The sequence below is a fragment of the Crotalus tigris genome, unplaced genomic scaffold, assembly GCF_016545835.1.
Source record: "Crotalus tigris isolate CLP2741 ecotype Arizona unplaced genomic scaffold, ASM1654583v1 scf7180000024437.13266115, whole genome shotgun sequence".
In the NCBI taxonomy this organism is placed as follows: domain Eukaryota; kingdom Metazoa; phylum Chordata; class Lepidosauria; order Squamata; family Viperidae; genus Crotalus; species Crotalus tigris.
Window position 1 is genome coordinate 10383757 of NW_024100606.1, and position 14291 is coordinate 10398047.

Sequence of the window (14291 nt, forward strand, 5' to 3'; positions counted from 1 at the left end):
GTCTGCAAATTTGATGAGTTCCCCATCTATCCCTTCATCCAAATCGTTGATGAAGATGTTGAAGAGTACTGGGCCCAGAACAGAGCCCTGGGGCACCCCACTACACACTTCCCTCCATATAGATGCAGTTCCATTGAGGACCACTCGCTGAGTACGGCCGGTCAGCCAGCTACTGATCCATCTGGTGGTGGTTCTGTCTACCCCACATTTTTCTATCTTGTCAAGTAGTAGGTTGTGATCTACTTTATCAAATGCCTTACTGAAGTCCAAGTAAATTATGTCCACAGCATTCCTCTGATCCACTAATTTTGTCACTTGGTCAAAGAATGCAATAAGATTTGTCTGGCATGATCTATTTTTGACAAACCCATGTTGGCTTTTAGTAATGACTTTGTTTGCCTCTAGGTGTTCGTTGATTCGTTGTTTGATTATCTTTTCCAGGATCTTCCCAGGTATTGAGGTCAGGCTGATAGGTCTGTAATTTCCTGGATCCATTTTTTTTCCTTTTTTGAGGATGGGAACTACATCAGCTCTTTTCCAGTCCTCTGGTAGTTCCCCTGTGTTCCAGGATCTTTGAAAAATATAGTTCAGTGGCTCTGATATTACATCTGCCAGTTCCTTGAGAACTCTGGGGTGTAATCCATCTGGTCCTGGCGATTTGAACTCATCTAGGCTGGACAGGTGCTCCCTAACCATTTTCTTGCCTATCTTAACTTGTGTTTCTGTTTTGTTTTTTATGGCACTATTTTTAATAGGTTGGTCTGTTTTTTCCCTTTGTGTAAAGACAGATGCAAAACACGAGTTAAATAGTTCTGCTTTCTCCCTGTTGTTTGTCACCTTCTTGCCACTTCCACCCACTAATGGACCAATCGTTTCCTTCACTTTTTTCTTGTTTTTTACATGTTGAAAGAAGCTTTTTTTGTTATTTTTGACTTTGGTCGCAAGCCTTAGTTCATTTTGAGCCTTGGCTTTCTTCACTTCATCTTTGCAGGCTCGGGCTATTTGCTGATATTCTGACTTAGTTATGTTCCCCTCTTTCCATTTTCTATACTTGTCCTTTTTATCTTTCAATTTGTCAGAGAGTTCTTTATGCAGCCATGCTGGTTTCTTTTGAGAGCTGTTGTTTTCCTCTTTGTTGGTATTGTGCTAGACTGTGCTTTTATTATCTCATTTTTCAAAATTTCCCAAGCTTCTTGAGTTGTTTTCCCCTTGAGGATTCTCATCCATGGAATCCTTCCCAAGCCCTCTCTAAGTTTATTGAAATTAGCTCTCTTGAAGTCCAAGATTCTAGTTTGACTGTGTTCTATTGGTTGTGCTTCTATAATGTTGAATTCTAATATTGCATGATCGCCTATCCACAAATTATCTGTTGGTTCTAAAAAGACAAATTCATTTTATTCATTTGCTCTCAAATGTAATGAATGAAGTCCAGAGGTTGTATATACTGTAATCCCCCAGCCCATAGCACTTTGTGCTATATTGGTTGGGATATAAGAGAGTCTATATGTGAAAAAATTGCTTGGCAAATGTCTGTGCTAATCTGCCATGGATGTATGCAGCAGTTATAGTGTGATTTAAACCACACAAGCTCAGTAGATTTTTTTTACAAATATTTTAAGGCCTAAATAAATACTCTCTTTTTTTTCTTGTGATGGCAGCCTCAGCAGCTATTCCTTTCTCTTCCTGGCATCCATGTACCCACAGAGTATAGGAAACAGGAAATAAATCTTCTAAATACACTTACTGTAGCCAAGTTGGGAAAAAACAAAGCTGTGTTCCTCAATGTCATGTATACTTAGTAAATGCTCACCATCCTTTTGGCAGGAGACTGAGGCATCCTTCCACGTTTTGCGATCTCTGTTCAGATGGTAACAGTGCGTTGCATATCCAACCCAGCCATCTGGACATTTAACTGGCTTCAGATCATCTAAAAAGACAGTAATTATATACAAACCATCAAGAATTCGAAGTGGAGGTAGGAAGAAAATCCTGATTTCATATTATGATGCAATTAATTCAATAAATGGAATTTAATAGAAGCAAATGTGACAATTCATATTAAAGAAGAGAGTAATTTGTCCATTGTTATAAGGGTATTTGCCAGAGGAGTCATCAAGATTTATTGTAATCAAATCTATTTTTTCAAATTAAATTTTCCTGCATCAGGCAGATACTTTTTATGTCCTACATAAAAAAGCATTCTTTTTTACAGTGCATGTTAATTGGCACGACTATTTGTTAATCAGACTGTTGCTTTCCTTCAAAGTTTCCATCTTAATTCATAGAAATTTACAGGGAATAAATTTTTTAAAAATAAATTTGGCAGCAAACCTAAAACTATGCCATTGAGTAGAGAAATGTATATATAATTAGTAGAGGTAATCCTTAATTTACTACCACAGTTGGGCTGGATTTTGCTATTATGGCACAAATCATGGTTTGTGATTGCAGGACATAGCAACTGATCATAAAGGCACGCTAGTTGCCAAGTCCTTGAAGTGCAGTTAAATGAATTCAGGAATGCAGGTGAGGGATGATTTGACATTTTATGATGGCTAGAGATGTTTTACAGCACCTGGGTTCTGGGTCTGTCTTAATTTTGAATGATTATTAAGTAATTTGTCATAAGATGAGGAGTATCTGCAGTTTAGGATCTTTCTTATGCATGCTTACTTTAGTTATGAAAATCTTCAGGATTTTCTCATATAAGAGGTGTGCTGCATTTTATATTAAAATTTTCTGAAATAAAACTGATGATAAATATATATTTTTTCTATTCCCACAGGTTCTTGAATAATCAGAATAATTATGAGAATTCGGCATCTCCCCCCTCCCCAGTTATAAAAAGTACACAGGAGTTTTAGACTGCCTTGCCTCCTGCCATTGGCTGGATCTCTTTGCCCTAAGCAAAATTGTTTCTGCATAAAGTCCACTCAGAATCTGAATCTTTGCATGTTCTCCACTTCAGGTAGATCTATTCTTTCATATTACTCTAGATCAGTAGTCCCCAATCTTTGCAGCTTGGTGGCCCAGCTGGGGGGAGAGAGAGGAGAACTGAGCTGAACAAGCATGCACATGCACATAGCCATTGCGCAAGTGACGGGCCGGCATGCATGCATGCAACTCAACTTGCATGAGCAGCAGCTGGCGCACATGGGTGTGAATGCCCACTGATCTGCAATTCATACAGGTTCATACACATGTGCACCCTCAGCCAACCATTCACATGGCCCAATTCTGAATAGGTCATGGCCTGGTAGTGGACTGTGTCTCAGGCACTGGGGACCCCTGCTGTAGATAGATTACTCTGGGATCAAAACTCTCACAAGAAAAAGAATACAAAAAGGTTATTTTGGACGTGAGTGCCATGCATAACAGTGAAAGAATATTTATTCAGTTAATTTCCTGTTTACAACCTACCTGAAGAAGGTGCAGATGGCTGTATTGAAGAGTTCATTCTTTTACAGATGTATCCACATTTCTGTTCACACAGGCTATTTGCCCATTTGCCATTCCAACCTTGCATCAATCCACAATTTTTTCCTGTTTCTAAAGAGGGGCTACCTGGAAGAGAGAGTAAGCCAGATTGTTCTATCACTGATGTCCAAGACGATAACATTTTAATCTGTAAACAAATCAAAATTGTTTTTCTGCCTTGTTCTTCAATTGTATTTCAAGAGCAATGTATCTGTGGCTGTGCACCTATCATTTGGGCAAGGCATTGTATGTTCTATCCAATTAGCCACTGTGTGATTTCATATGTTATGGTACCAATGGTGGCATGTGACATATGCCACTTTTCCTATTATTCTAATGCTAACTATTAGAGCAGTGTAATACTTTGCTCCATTTCAACAGAGCTTCAGAGCAGTCCCTCAGAACAAGACAATCAGCCGAAATGGTATTCTCCTTCGATGAACTGGATTGTAGTAGCTTCCTACTACATCCTACTAATCAGTCACCCTTTTAATCAGATCAAAGTGGCCAGCCAGATCAAGTCTGTATTGAGGCAGAACCATTTTTCAAGTCAAGGCACAGCTTCCCTATCAACTGTCATGAGTGACAGGAGTCAAGTAGCACATGATGAGGAATGGAGCCTCCTTGCACAGGCCTACAAACCCTACACAAGAGGATTATTACTCCATTCAGCTAAGCGTGGCTACTGAGTCTCTTTTCAGAGTTTTCTGTCAGGATCAGGAGATTCTTCAGGGTGATGAAAAAAGTGAATACGTTATACTGTAAAAAATGATGTTTATATATTTCTAATATACTTCATACAAGAATGCTGGCACACTTCTAGAGAAAGTGTCAATTAAATTAAAAACATAATAAATATTTCAATAATTTATATATGTATTAATAATTACAAAAAGACTACAAAGTTTTGTTTTTAAATGCTGCCCTGACCTATTTAAGCAGAACTGTTTGGGATTGAACAATAAGAATCTTCAAATATTCTTTCTGGGAGACGAAGAGTGAGAGCTCCTTCAGAGTCTGGGACTATTCCGCATCCTGGGACGCCTTTGTTCTCCGGATTGGGAGAACGGAGCAAGAAGCTGCCTACACCGCTGCTAAATCAAGAGGAATTGTAAGTAAACTCAGAAGCAGACAGAGCAATACAGGAGAAATAGTACTTTGTTTTTGAATTTCAACCTTAACTCAAGAATTAATATCTTCCCTAATTAGTATTTTAACAAGAAGGGCGTGGAAGGGAAGAAAAGAAAAAAAAGGGAAAAAATGAGGGAGGAATTCTGTCTTTGTGTGAGGACTTTCACTTTCTCTGACTTTTGCAACAAAGTTTTTTCAGAGTAATGGACCTAGCCTATTGAAACTGTTACAGTTTGTATATAGTGGCAGAAATCCTAAGATTGTAAAGTGATAAGGATGGCTTCAAAACGTTTGGCTGCTGCAGTTCCTAAAGCTTCTATTTCGTCTCCATTAACTCAGACTCAGACTGTCTCTCAGTCCAAGCCAAAGATACCTCCTCCTTCTCCTCCACCTGCAATTACACTCAAAGATTTACAAGAAGCTTTAAAAAAGAATGCTTTGGACATTAAAGAGGAGATGGCTGATCTTTTGGATTGTAAAATGGCATCAGAGAGGGCTGTTATGGCAGAATTATTGGAGGCAAAAAATAAAGAAATGAGGGAAGATATAATTTTAGCATTTCAAGGTTTAGCTATGCATATTAGAGAATTGATGACAAATTGGAAGAGGTGACTGAAAATGCAGCAAGACTGGAAAGCAGGGTTGAAGAAGTTGAGAACAAAATAGATATGACACAAGATGAATTAATTATTTCACAATATAGAGACATGGAATTTGCACTGCGTATTAGAGGGATGAAAGAAAATCAGCAAGAAGACCTGAAGGAGGTAATTTCTAAAGATATTGCTTTTAATCTGGGATAGAAACCGGAAGAAATTCGGAATGAGATAGAAAAAAATTTCTATCTCATTCCGAATTTCATGGGTTATCAGTCAAAGAAATTCATGGGTTGTCAGACAAAGAAATTCATGGGTTGTCAGACAAAGAAATTTACCTAGAGATGTGGTTATTTACTTTTCAAGAAGATCTATACGTAATGAAATTTTACAGGCTTTTTATAAACAGAAGTTTCAAATTGCAGCTCAAGATGTTATGATTTTAAAAGAGATACCTCCAAAAATTTTAAGAAGAAGAAAAGATTTTGCTTTTCTATCTGATGAGTTAAAACATCATCAAATTCAGTTTAGATGGGAGATTCCAACTGGAATAGCAGTGATTTATGAAGGAAAGCGTTACAGATTAACTACAGTTTCAAAGGCAGAAGAATTTTACAACTCTGTTTTGAAGGCAAGTTCCTCCTTATTTTTACAAACTAGTAAAATTGAAGAAGAGCAGATAATTGGAGGAGCAACTTCAGTGATTGTTAGAGAAGTACAAGGCCAATATGATGTACAGAATTTGGAGATAAAAGAACAAAGGATGACAAGAGCTGCACACAAACGTAGAGAGAAGCAGCAGAAGAATAGTGAAACAACAGTAGGTACTACTACTACAGAGGCTGTGGGAGGAGCAAGACCAAAAAGATCTTCAACAATTGATCTTCAAGCTATGTTCCAGAGGCTTCAGGTCGGTAAGGATGGCAAAGCTCCTGACATGGAATGTTAATGGCTTGAACTCACCGCAGAAAAGGAAAAAAGTGTTTCATTACCTGAAGCAACATAATAATGACATAATATGTTTACAAGAAACTCATATAACTTTAAAAGATTCTAAATATTTGATCAATTCTCATTTGGGATCACATTTTATGGCTCCAGCTCCAGGGAAAAAAGGGGGTGTTTTAATTTATGTGAAGAAAAATTTATCGGCTAAATTAATAGAATCTGATCCTCAAGGAAGATATGTTTTTATAGATTTACTACTACGAGGCAAGAGATTTCTTATTGTTGGATCATATGCCCCTAATCAACAACAGGAGCAATTTTATAAGTTTTTGCATGGAAAAATAACTCAGTTGGACTATAAATCTGTAATTATGATGGGAGACTGGAATGGAGTTCTGGATTCAAGAAAGGATAAAAAGGGTACTTTTAAAACTTTTACCCAATCTAAACTACCTAAAGATTTTTTCAATATGAAAGATGAGTTGGAACTTATTGATGTTTGGCGTGAAAGGAATATAAATGACACAGATTACACTTTTTATTCGGACAGACATCAATCATTTTCAAGGATTGACTTTATTTTAATTTCCAATGATCTTTTTTCCAGGGTCAAGAAGGTTAAGATTTTTCCTAGGACATTGTCGGATCATAGTCCTGTGTGGCTAGAGTTATTTGTTGAAGATGGGAATAGAAGATCCTGGAGATTGAATGAGAATTTGTTCATTCGGGAGGAGTTTGTTCAAAAATGTAAAGAATATTTGAAGGAATTTTTTGTTTTAAACATGAATAAGGGAACATCAATGTCTATGGTGTGGGATGCTAGGAAAGCTTATATGAGGGGTATTTTGATTCATAAGAATAATGTTTTTAGGGGTAACTTGACAAGAAAACGTAAAGAATTAGAAGAAGAGATTAAATTAAAAGAAGAAGCTTTTGTTCTGAATCCGACAGATAATAGGTTAAAGGTTGCTATAAATACGTTTATGGCACAATTCAACATGTTGATGTCAGATCAGGTGGTGACAAATTTGCGTTATATGAAATATAATACTTTTTGTAATGCAAATAAGCCTGGGAGATGGTTAGCTTATCAATTACGTAAGAAACAGAAAGCAAGAATTATAGAGAAAGTAAAATATAAAGGCACTGAGGTTTTTCAACATAATTTGATTAAAAAGAGTTTTTTAGATTTTTATACAAAATTATATACTAGTGATAATATACATGTTGCAGAAGTAGAAAAGTATTTACAATCAGTGCATTTTCCTAAACTTTCTAATAATCAACAAATTATGATGAATTGTCCAATCACCTCAGAGGAAATTGGTTTAGCTATTAAGCAGTTAAAAGTGGGAAAGTCTCCAGGTACGGATGGATTGACAACAATGTATTATAAAATTTTATCTGAGGAAATGATGGAGACATTAAAGGAGCTTTTTAATAGTATTTTGTTGGGAGCTCAAGTTCCCCCTTCATGGAAAAGCACGTTTATATCATTGATCCCAAAGGAGGATCAAGATCTTACTGAACCTAGGAATTATAGACCTATATCTCTTTTAAATGTGGATTATAAGATTTTTTCAAAAATTTTGGCAAATAGATTAATGGAGGTAATGAAGGACTTGATTCATTATGATCAATCAGGATTTATAACAGGAAGATATATGAAATATAATGTAAGGCAGATTCTTAACTTAATAGAGTATTTGGATAAGAATAATCAGATCCTTGCGGCTTTTATATTTCTAGATGCTGAGAAAGCTTTTGATCAACTAGATTGGAAATTTTTATTTTTATTGATAGAGAAAATGAATTTTGGAGATAAGATTTTACATGTTATTAAGGCTATATATCAGCAACAGTCTGCTCAAATTGTTATCAATGGGGGTCTGACTGAGACTTTTAAAATTGAAAAGGGAACAAGACAAGGATGTCCATTATCTCCATTGTTATTTGTTTTAACAATGGAGATTTTGTTAATTCAGATTAGAGAGTCAACAGTAATTAAGGGAATAAAAGTAAACAGGAATGAGTATAAATTGAGAGCTTTTGCAGATGATTTGGTTTTAACTTTAGCACAACCTACTCAAGTAGCTAGTCATTTGTTGGAAATTATATCTCAGTATGGAAAAGTTTCTGGTTTTAAAATAAATAATAATAAAACTAAAATGTTATCTGAAAATATGTCTAATAAGGAAAAAGAAATTTTAGTTAAACTTACAGGTTTCCAGATGGTGAAAAAGGTTAAATATTTGGGAGTATATATAACAGCTTCTAATGGTAAATTATATAAGAATAATTATGAATTATTATGGGCAAAAGTACAAAAGGATCTAAATGACTGGAAAAAGTTGCAATTGTCGTTGTTGGGGAGAATATCAGTGGTAAAAATGAATGTTCTACCAAAGTTTCTTTTTTTGTTTCAAATGTTACCTATTCTAAAAAAAGATGCAAATTTGGATGAGTGGCAAAAGGGTATTAACAAATTTATCTGGGCTGGGAAAAAAACAAGGGTAAAGTTTAAGATTTTGCAGGATGCCCGAGAAAGAGGTGGGCTTAAAGCACCCAATTTGAAATTATATTACGATGCAGCCACCTTAACTTTGATAAGTGATTGGCTTAATTTAACAAATAAAGATGTTCTTTCTATTGAAGGGTCGGATTTACTGTATGGTTGGCATGCATATTTGATTTTTAATAAGAAAGTTGATCTGGCTTTTAAATCATATATTTTAAGGAATGCTTTTCTTCGAGTTTGGAAGAAGTATTATTATAGGTTAAATTATAAAATACCTATTTGGGGGATTCGTGGGCATGTAATTGAGGGTGTTTCTAAGGGGATGAATTTTGATAAAATTTCATATAAGGAGTTATTAATTTGGTCAGGTAAAGATTGGCAGTTAAAATCTTTAGACGTATTAAGACAAGAAAATATTTTATATTCATGGTTTCATTGTGCACAAATTGTGGATAGGTGGACAGTAGATAAGAAAGTTGGAATAACATTAGGAGATGAAAATCTGATCATTCAGATTAAAGATCAGAATCATGCTTATATAAAAAGAATCTATGATGAGTTAATAAAATTGGATTCGGAAACTGAGTTAGTAAAAGATTGTATGATTAAAAGGGCTCAGAATATCCAGGAACCGATCTTATTGGATCAATGGGAGAATATTTGGATTAGAAATGTTAAATTTACACAGGCTCAAAATTTAAGGGAAAATTTTTATAAAATGTTTTATAGGTGGCATTTGGATCCCAAAAAATTGGCTTGTATGTATCCTAACTTACAGCCCAAATGTTGGAGGTGTGGTAGTGCAACTTACTTTCATGTTTGGTGGCCCTGTAAGAAGGTTAAAGCTTTCTGGATAATGATTTGGTGGAACATTCAAAAGATTTTTAGAAAGAAGATAAAGTTTACTCCTCAACTATTTTTATTGGGTATTTTTATGGATTTAGATGTTAATGAAACTATTTTAATGTTGAATTTAATAACTGCAGCAAGATTACTTGTAGGTTTATACTGGAAGAAGGATTTGCTGCCTACTTTAGAAGAATGGATACTTAAGGTTTCTACTTTAGCGGAAATGGCAAAAATTTCTGCTTATTTAAAGGACCATACACAAGAAAAATTTATTATAGTGTGGAGAAGGTGGATAGATTATATTCAGAATAAATATGGAACTTTAAAGTTCCATTTATTTTATGATTAATTTTTTCTTGAGGTTATAATTACTATTTATAGATTCTTATAATATTTGATTTATAGTAGATTTGTTTATATTATTATTTTTTAAGTTTAGAGAGAGTTAAGGGTAATGTATGAATTTGTTTATTGTATAGACTTTTTTTTGTTTTAAAAGTTATAGATTGTGTTTGTTTTGTTTATAATAACCCTGTATTTTGCTCTGGAAAGTGGGGGGGGTAGGGTGGGAGGGGAGGGGTGGGATTAAGTATATATAGAAATATTAAAGTATGAAATAGATGGAGTAATTTAGAGGGAGGTGCCGCTCGGGTGTTTCCCCTGAACTGTATCCAAAGAGGGAAGAGGGGAGGAGGAGGGATGGAAGGAAGTTGGATGGGAGGAAGGGATAAGGGGAGAGAGGAGAGGAGAGGAGAGAGGGAGTAGGAAAGGAAGGAAGGAAGGTTGAGAGGGCGGATGCAGTCGGGGGGAGATAGACGAGCGACACCTAAGGTAAGGTCTTATTTTAAAGGTATTTTTCTCTTTTTTTAGTTTTATATATAATGTATGGAAAGTATTATATGTATTGAAAATTTAAATATTTTTTTTTAAAAAAAGAATCTTCAAATATTCTAATCTTAATATCCTTAAATGTTTACACTTTTCTTTATCAAATACCTTCTAACCATATAAATTTACTCACCTGGAGCCCAATTGAAATATCTTAAAGGCTGGTCATTAGCCCACTGCCATCCACTGTCAAAATCTGGGTTATTAAGACCAATCCAGTAGTTGGCTGCAAAATTATTTGTTAATCCTATATGAGAAAGAAAATCCACATAATGAGCAGTTCTGCAGGTCTGAGGCCGAAGAGTAAATAGACAGATACAGTGCAATTCAACCTGAATTAGAACTATCATCCAGGGAATTCTGGAAGTTTGGCATTCAAACAATCAACCATCAATAGACACATCGAGATAAACCACATTTACACACCATTCAATTAAAAAGTTAAGAAGGAAACAAACAAAAAAGAACATATCCTCTTCAGCTATCAGCACCCAGATAAGATACCAAACAATTAAATAGAAAACAATACCATAATCTGGGAATTATCAAGGGGAAAACCATACTTCCACCTACACCAGTAGGGCAAAGTACTATGATAATCAGGGAGCAAATATCACACTGAGGATGTTGCCTAATTAGGTAATGAAACAATCAAGCTTAGAAAGCACCAAGAATTCAACAGTTCAGCCTGAGCTACAGGTATTTTCCTTTATTAATAGTTATATATTAATGACAAATCAATCAGATAAACTTTCATCTTTGGATTCCAAATTCAGTTGATGTTGAAAAATGTGATTGTTGGAAGTGGATTATTCAAGTAAGATTGTTTGAAAGCATCAAACATTTTTCAGAATATAATTTCACTGGAGGAAAAAGATGTTTCTTATATGAAGCTTTTAAAATTGCTACTACAATTAAGAAAATATTTATTATCAGGAATGCCTTTATAAGCCTTTTAATAAATGTTTTGTTATGTGATACCTGTCAAATACGCTTGTTCATATAGTTCGTTGATACTCAATAATTTTGAATGTTGTTGCTGACAGCTTTTTCTTGCTTCATCCCAGGTTAGAGCTGAGAGGGAATTGATCTGGTAGAGATCTCCTGTCCAGTGATTTTTGACCCAGAAAAAGTCATCGTCTTCATCTGTAAGTATCATAAAAAATAGAGGTATATGATTATGTAGTTGCAGTACTTTATTGAAAATTGTTGTTATAAAATTGGAAGACTCTGAGTGGATTGAAATAAGAAATTGGGATAAAGAGAAATGTCAACATATTATTAGTGATAATCATGATTTGATCAAAATTTGGGACATAATTATAAAAGAACAATTAAATGCATCACAGTAATTGCTAAATTGTAGTTATTTCACATGGAAGAAGATAGTTAAAGCCTTACTATAAGGTCTGGGCTTCCAGAAATTTTCTGGAAGAAGAACTAGGGAACAGGGTATTATCAGGAGAAACCTGAACAAAGAGATCTGAAAGAACAATTCAAAGAGCCGAGGTGGCACAGCAGTTAGAGTGCAGTACTGCAGGCCACTTTAGCTGACTGTGTTCAGCAGGTCAGCGGTTCAAATCTCACCGGCTCAAGGTTGACTCAGCCTTCCATCCTTCCGAGGTAGGTAAAATGAGGACCCAGATTGTTGGGGGCAATGTAATATATATATATATATATATATATATATATATATATATATATATATATATACATACATACATTGCTTACTGGTGTACACCACTTAGAGAATGCTTGCACTTAAAGCGGTATATAAGTCTCATAAGTAAATAAATAAATAAACAGAAACTAGTTATAAAAAAGTACTTCAGAGCAGAAAAGATTGCTCATTGAATTCTTTAGGAACTGCCTGAAATGAGGCCAGATGGAGTTCTGGCTTGAAAAGAAGTCCATTAAAAGCTTATTTTTAGAGAAGATTCTCTTAAATAAAAAGGGCAAAACCAAACATGTAAGAGATAATACCTTTAAAAAATGATTAACTAATTTCATCAATTCTGTTCAGCTGTGATATTGATTCTATATATATTCCTCAATTTACTTCTATTCAATTAGAAAAGTTTTTCTGGAGCATTTTTATAAATAAACTCAGGTTAAGGTGATTCTGATGATAGGAAATTCAAGTAAACTAATGCTGATGTAAAAATACTATCATTAAGTTCTGATTTTCTGGGAAAAGTAAAAAGCTTTTTCTACGTGCACGGTGAAACAGTCTATTGTAAAAGGCTTGTTTTTAATCATAGATATGTATACTCCCTTGCATGAGAGTCAGTTTGGTATAGTGCTTAAAATACCAGGCTAAAAAGAAAAGATCATGAGTTCAAATTCCACCTTAGCAATGAAAGCCAGCAAGGTGACTTTGGGTCAATCACTGTCTCTCAGCCCAATACACCTGTTGCTATAGAGAAAGTAGGATGACAAAGGTGTGTTGTTATGTTTTCCACCTTGTGTTGTTTGTAAAAATAATAAAAGTGTGGTAGAAATAAATAAATAAATAATCAAATAAGAGTTTACCTTTTACTGGACAATATCCAGTTAAAGAGTCTTTGTCCACATGTGGAGTTGTTCCACACTAAAGCCGTTTGTGGTCATCATCATTATTTATGCATTTAGCATACCATTTATTCATATATTTGAAAGGAAATATGCAACGTGCTCCCAAGGCATTGCCTTCTATAGTGAACAGAGCTATAAAAAAATCAAACATATTCCTGTTAAATTGAGAAGTACTGAACTGAGAGTAGAAATACTATTCAAAAATATTTCAATATTTAGTTCTGAGGATTGGAAATTGTTTGCATACAATACATGTAACCATGTTTACTTCATTCAGGGATATATCTTAGAATATATCCCATTTTTTTCTCAGATTACTTAAAAGACAACACTATTATGTTAAAAGTAATAATATAATTTGAAATTATACCTTTGCTATCCAATTTATTCCAATTTTCAGAAACAGAAATTCAAAGAGAAAAAAAGAGAATCCAGGTAAGCAAATTCAGCAAGAAGAATGAATATTCTGACATTTACCGTCATATCTTTGGGCACACAAGCTCCTCTTTGTTCCATAAATCTTCCAAACACCTTTTATGGTGATTTTTTTTTGATACTATAACCCCATTCTCACGCCCATTAGCAGGATTTAAAAACAGGTCTTGTTTTGCAAGACCAAGCAGCGTGTCATTTCTGCATTCCCATTTCTGTAATTCAGTGGTTTTATTGCATGGGGACAGTGTAACTGGAACCATGTTTGTTTTTGAAGGCACAGTCAGGCATAGCTTCATTGCCATATTTAATAAATGATAATCAGACACCCATTTAAAATTTTGCCAATCATTGTGCTTGTTACAGTTGTTGAAGGTGAAGGAACGAGATTCTTGAAGTTTTAGGCAAAGATCAAGATTTTCATTGTACATCAAAAAAGTGTCATGTCTATAAAATGAACCAAATAATGATAGTAATAATAAATGTTGTATATATATATATATATATATATATATATATATATATATATATATATATATATATATATATAAAAATGCTGTATGTAATATATATATATATGTGTGTGTAAGTCTTTGGTTATTCGGGTTTTCTCCCGCGTAAAATTGGAAGTGTCTTGGCGACGTTTCGATGAAGTCCCATTCATCATCTTCAGGCTGGTGTTTTCAGCTTCGTGCTTTGAGGAGCAATGTGTTGTCTTAGCTGTTTCTTCCTTTTAACTGCCAGTGGGGGTATGAACTGATTGGGTGGGAGCTTGGCTGTGTTCTGATTGGGTGGAGGTTGTTCTGAATGGTTAGGGTTTGGCTGTGCTCTGATTGGATGGGGAGTTGGCTGTGCTCTGATTGGATGGGGGAGTGTTC

The 14291-nt window shown here is 34.7% G+C and overlaps 1 pseudogene; it reads right to left on the bottom strand.

Annotated features, from left to right (window-relative positions):
- The window catches only part of LOC120302703, a 65200-nt pseudogene that overhangs the window by 33853 nt on the left and 17056 nt on the right, over positions 1-14291 (bottom strand).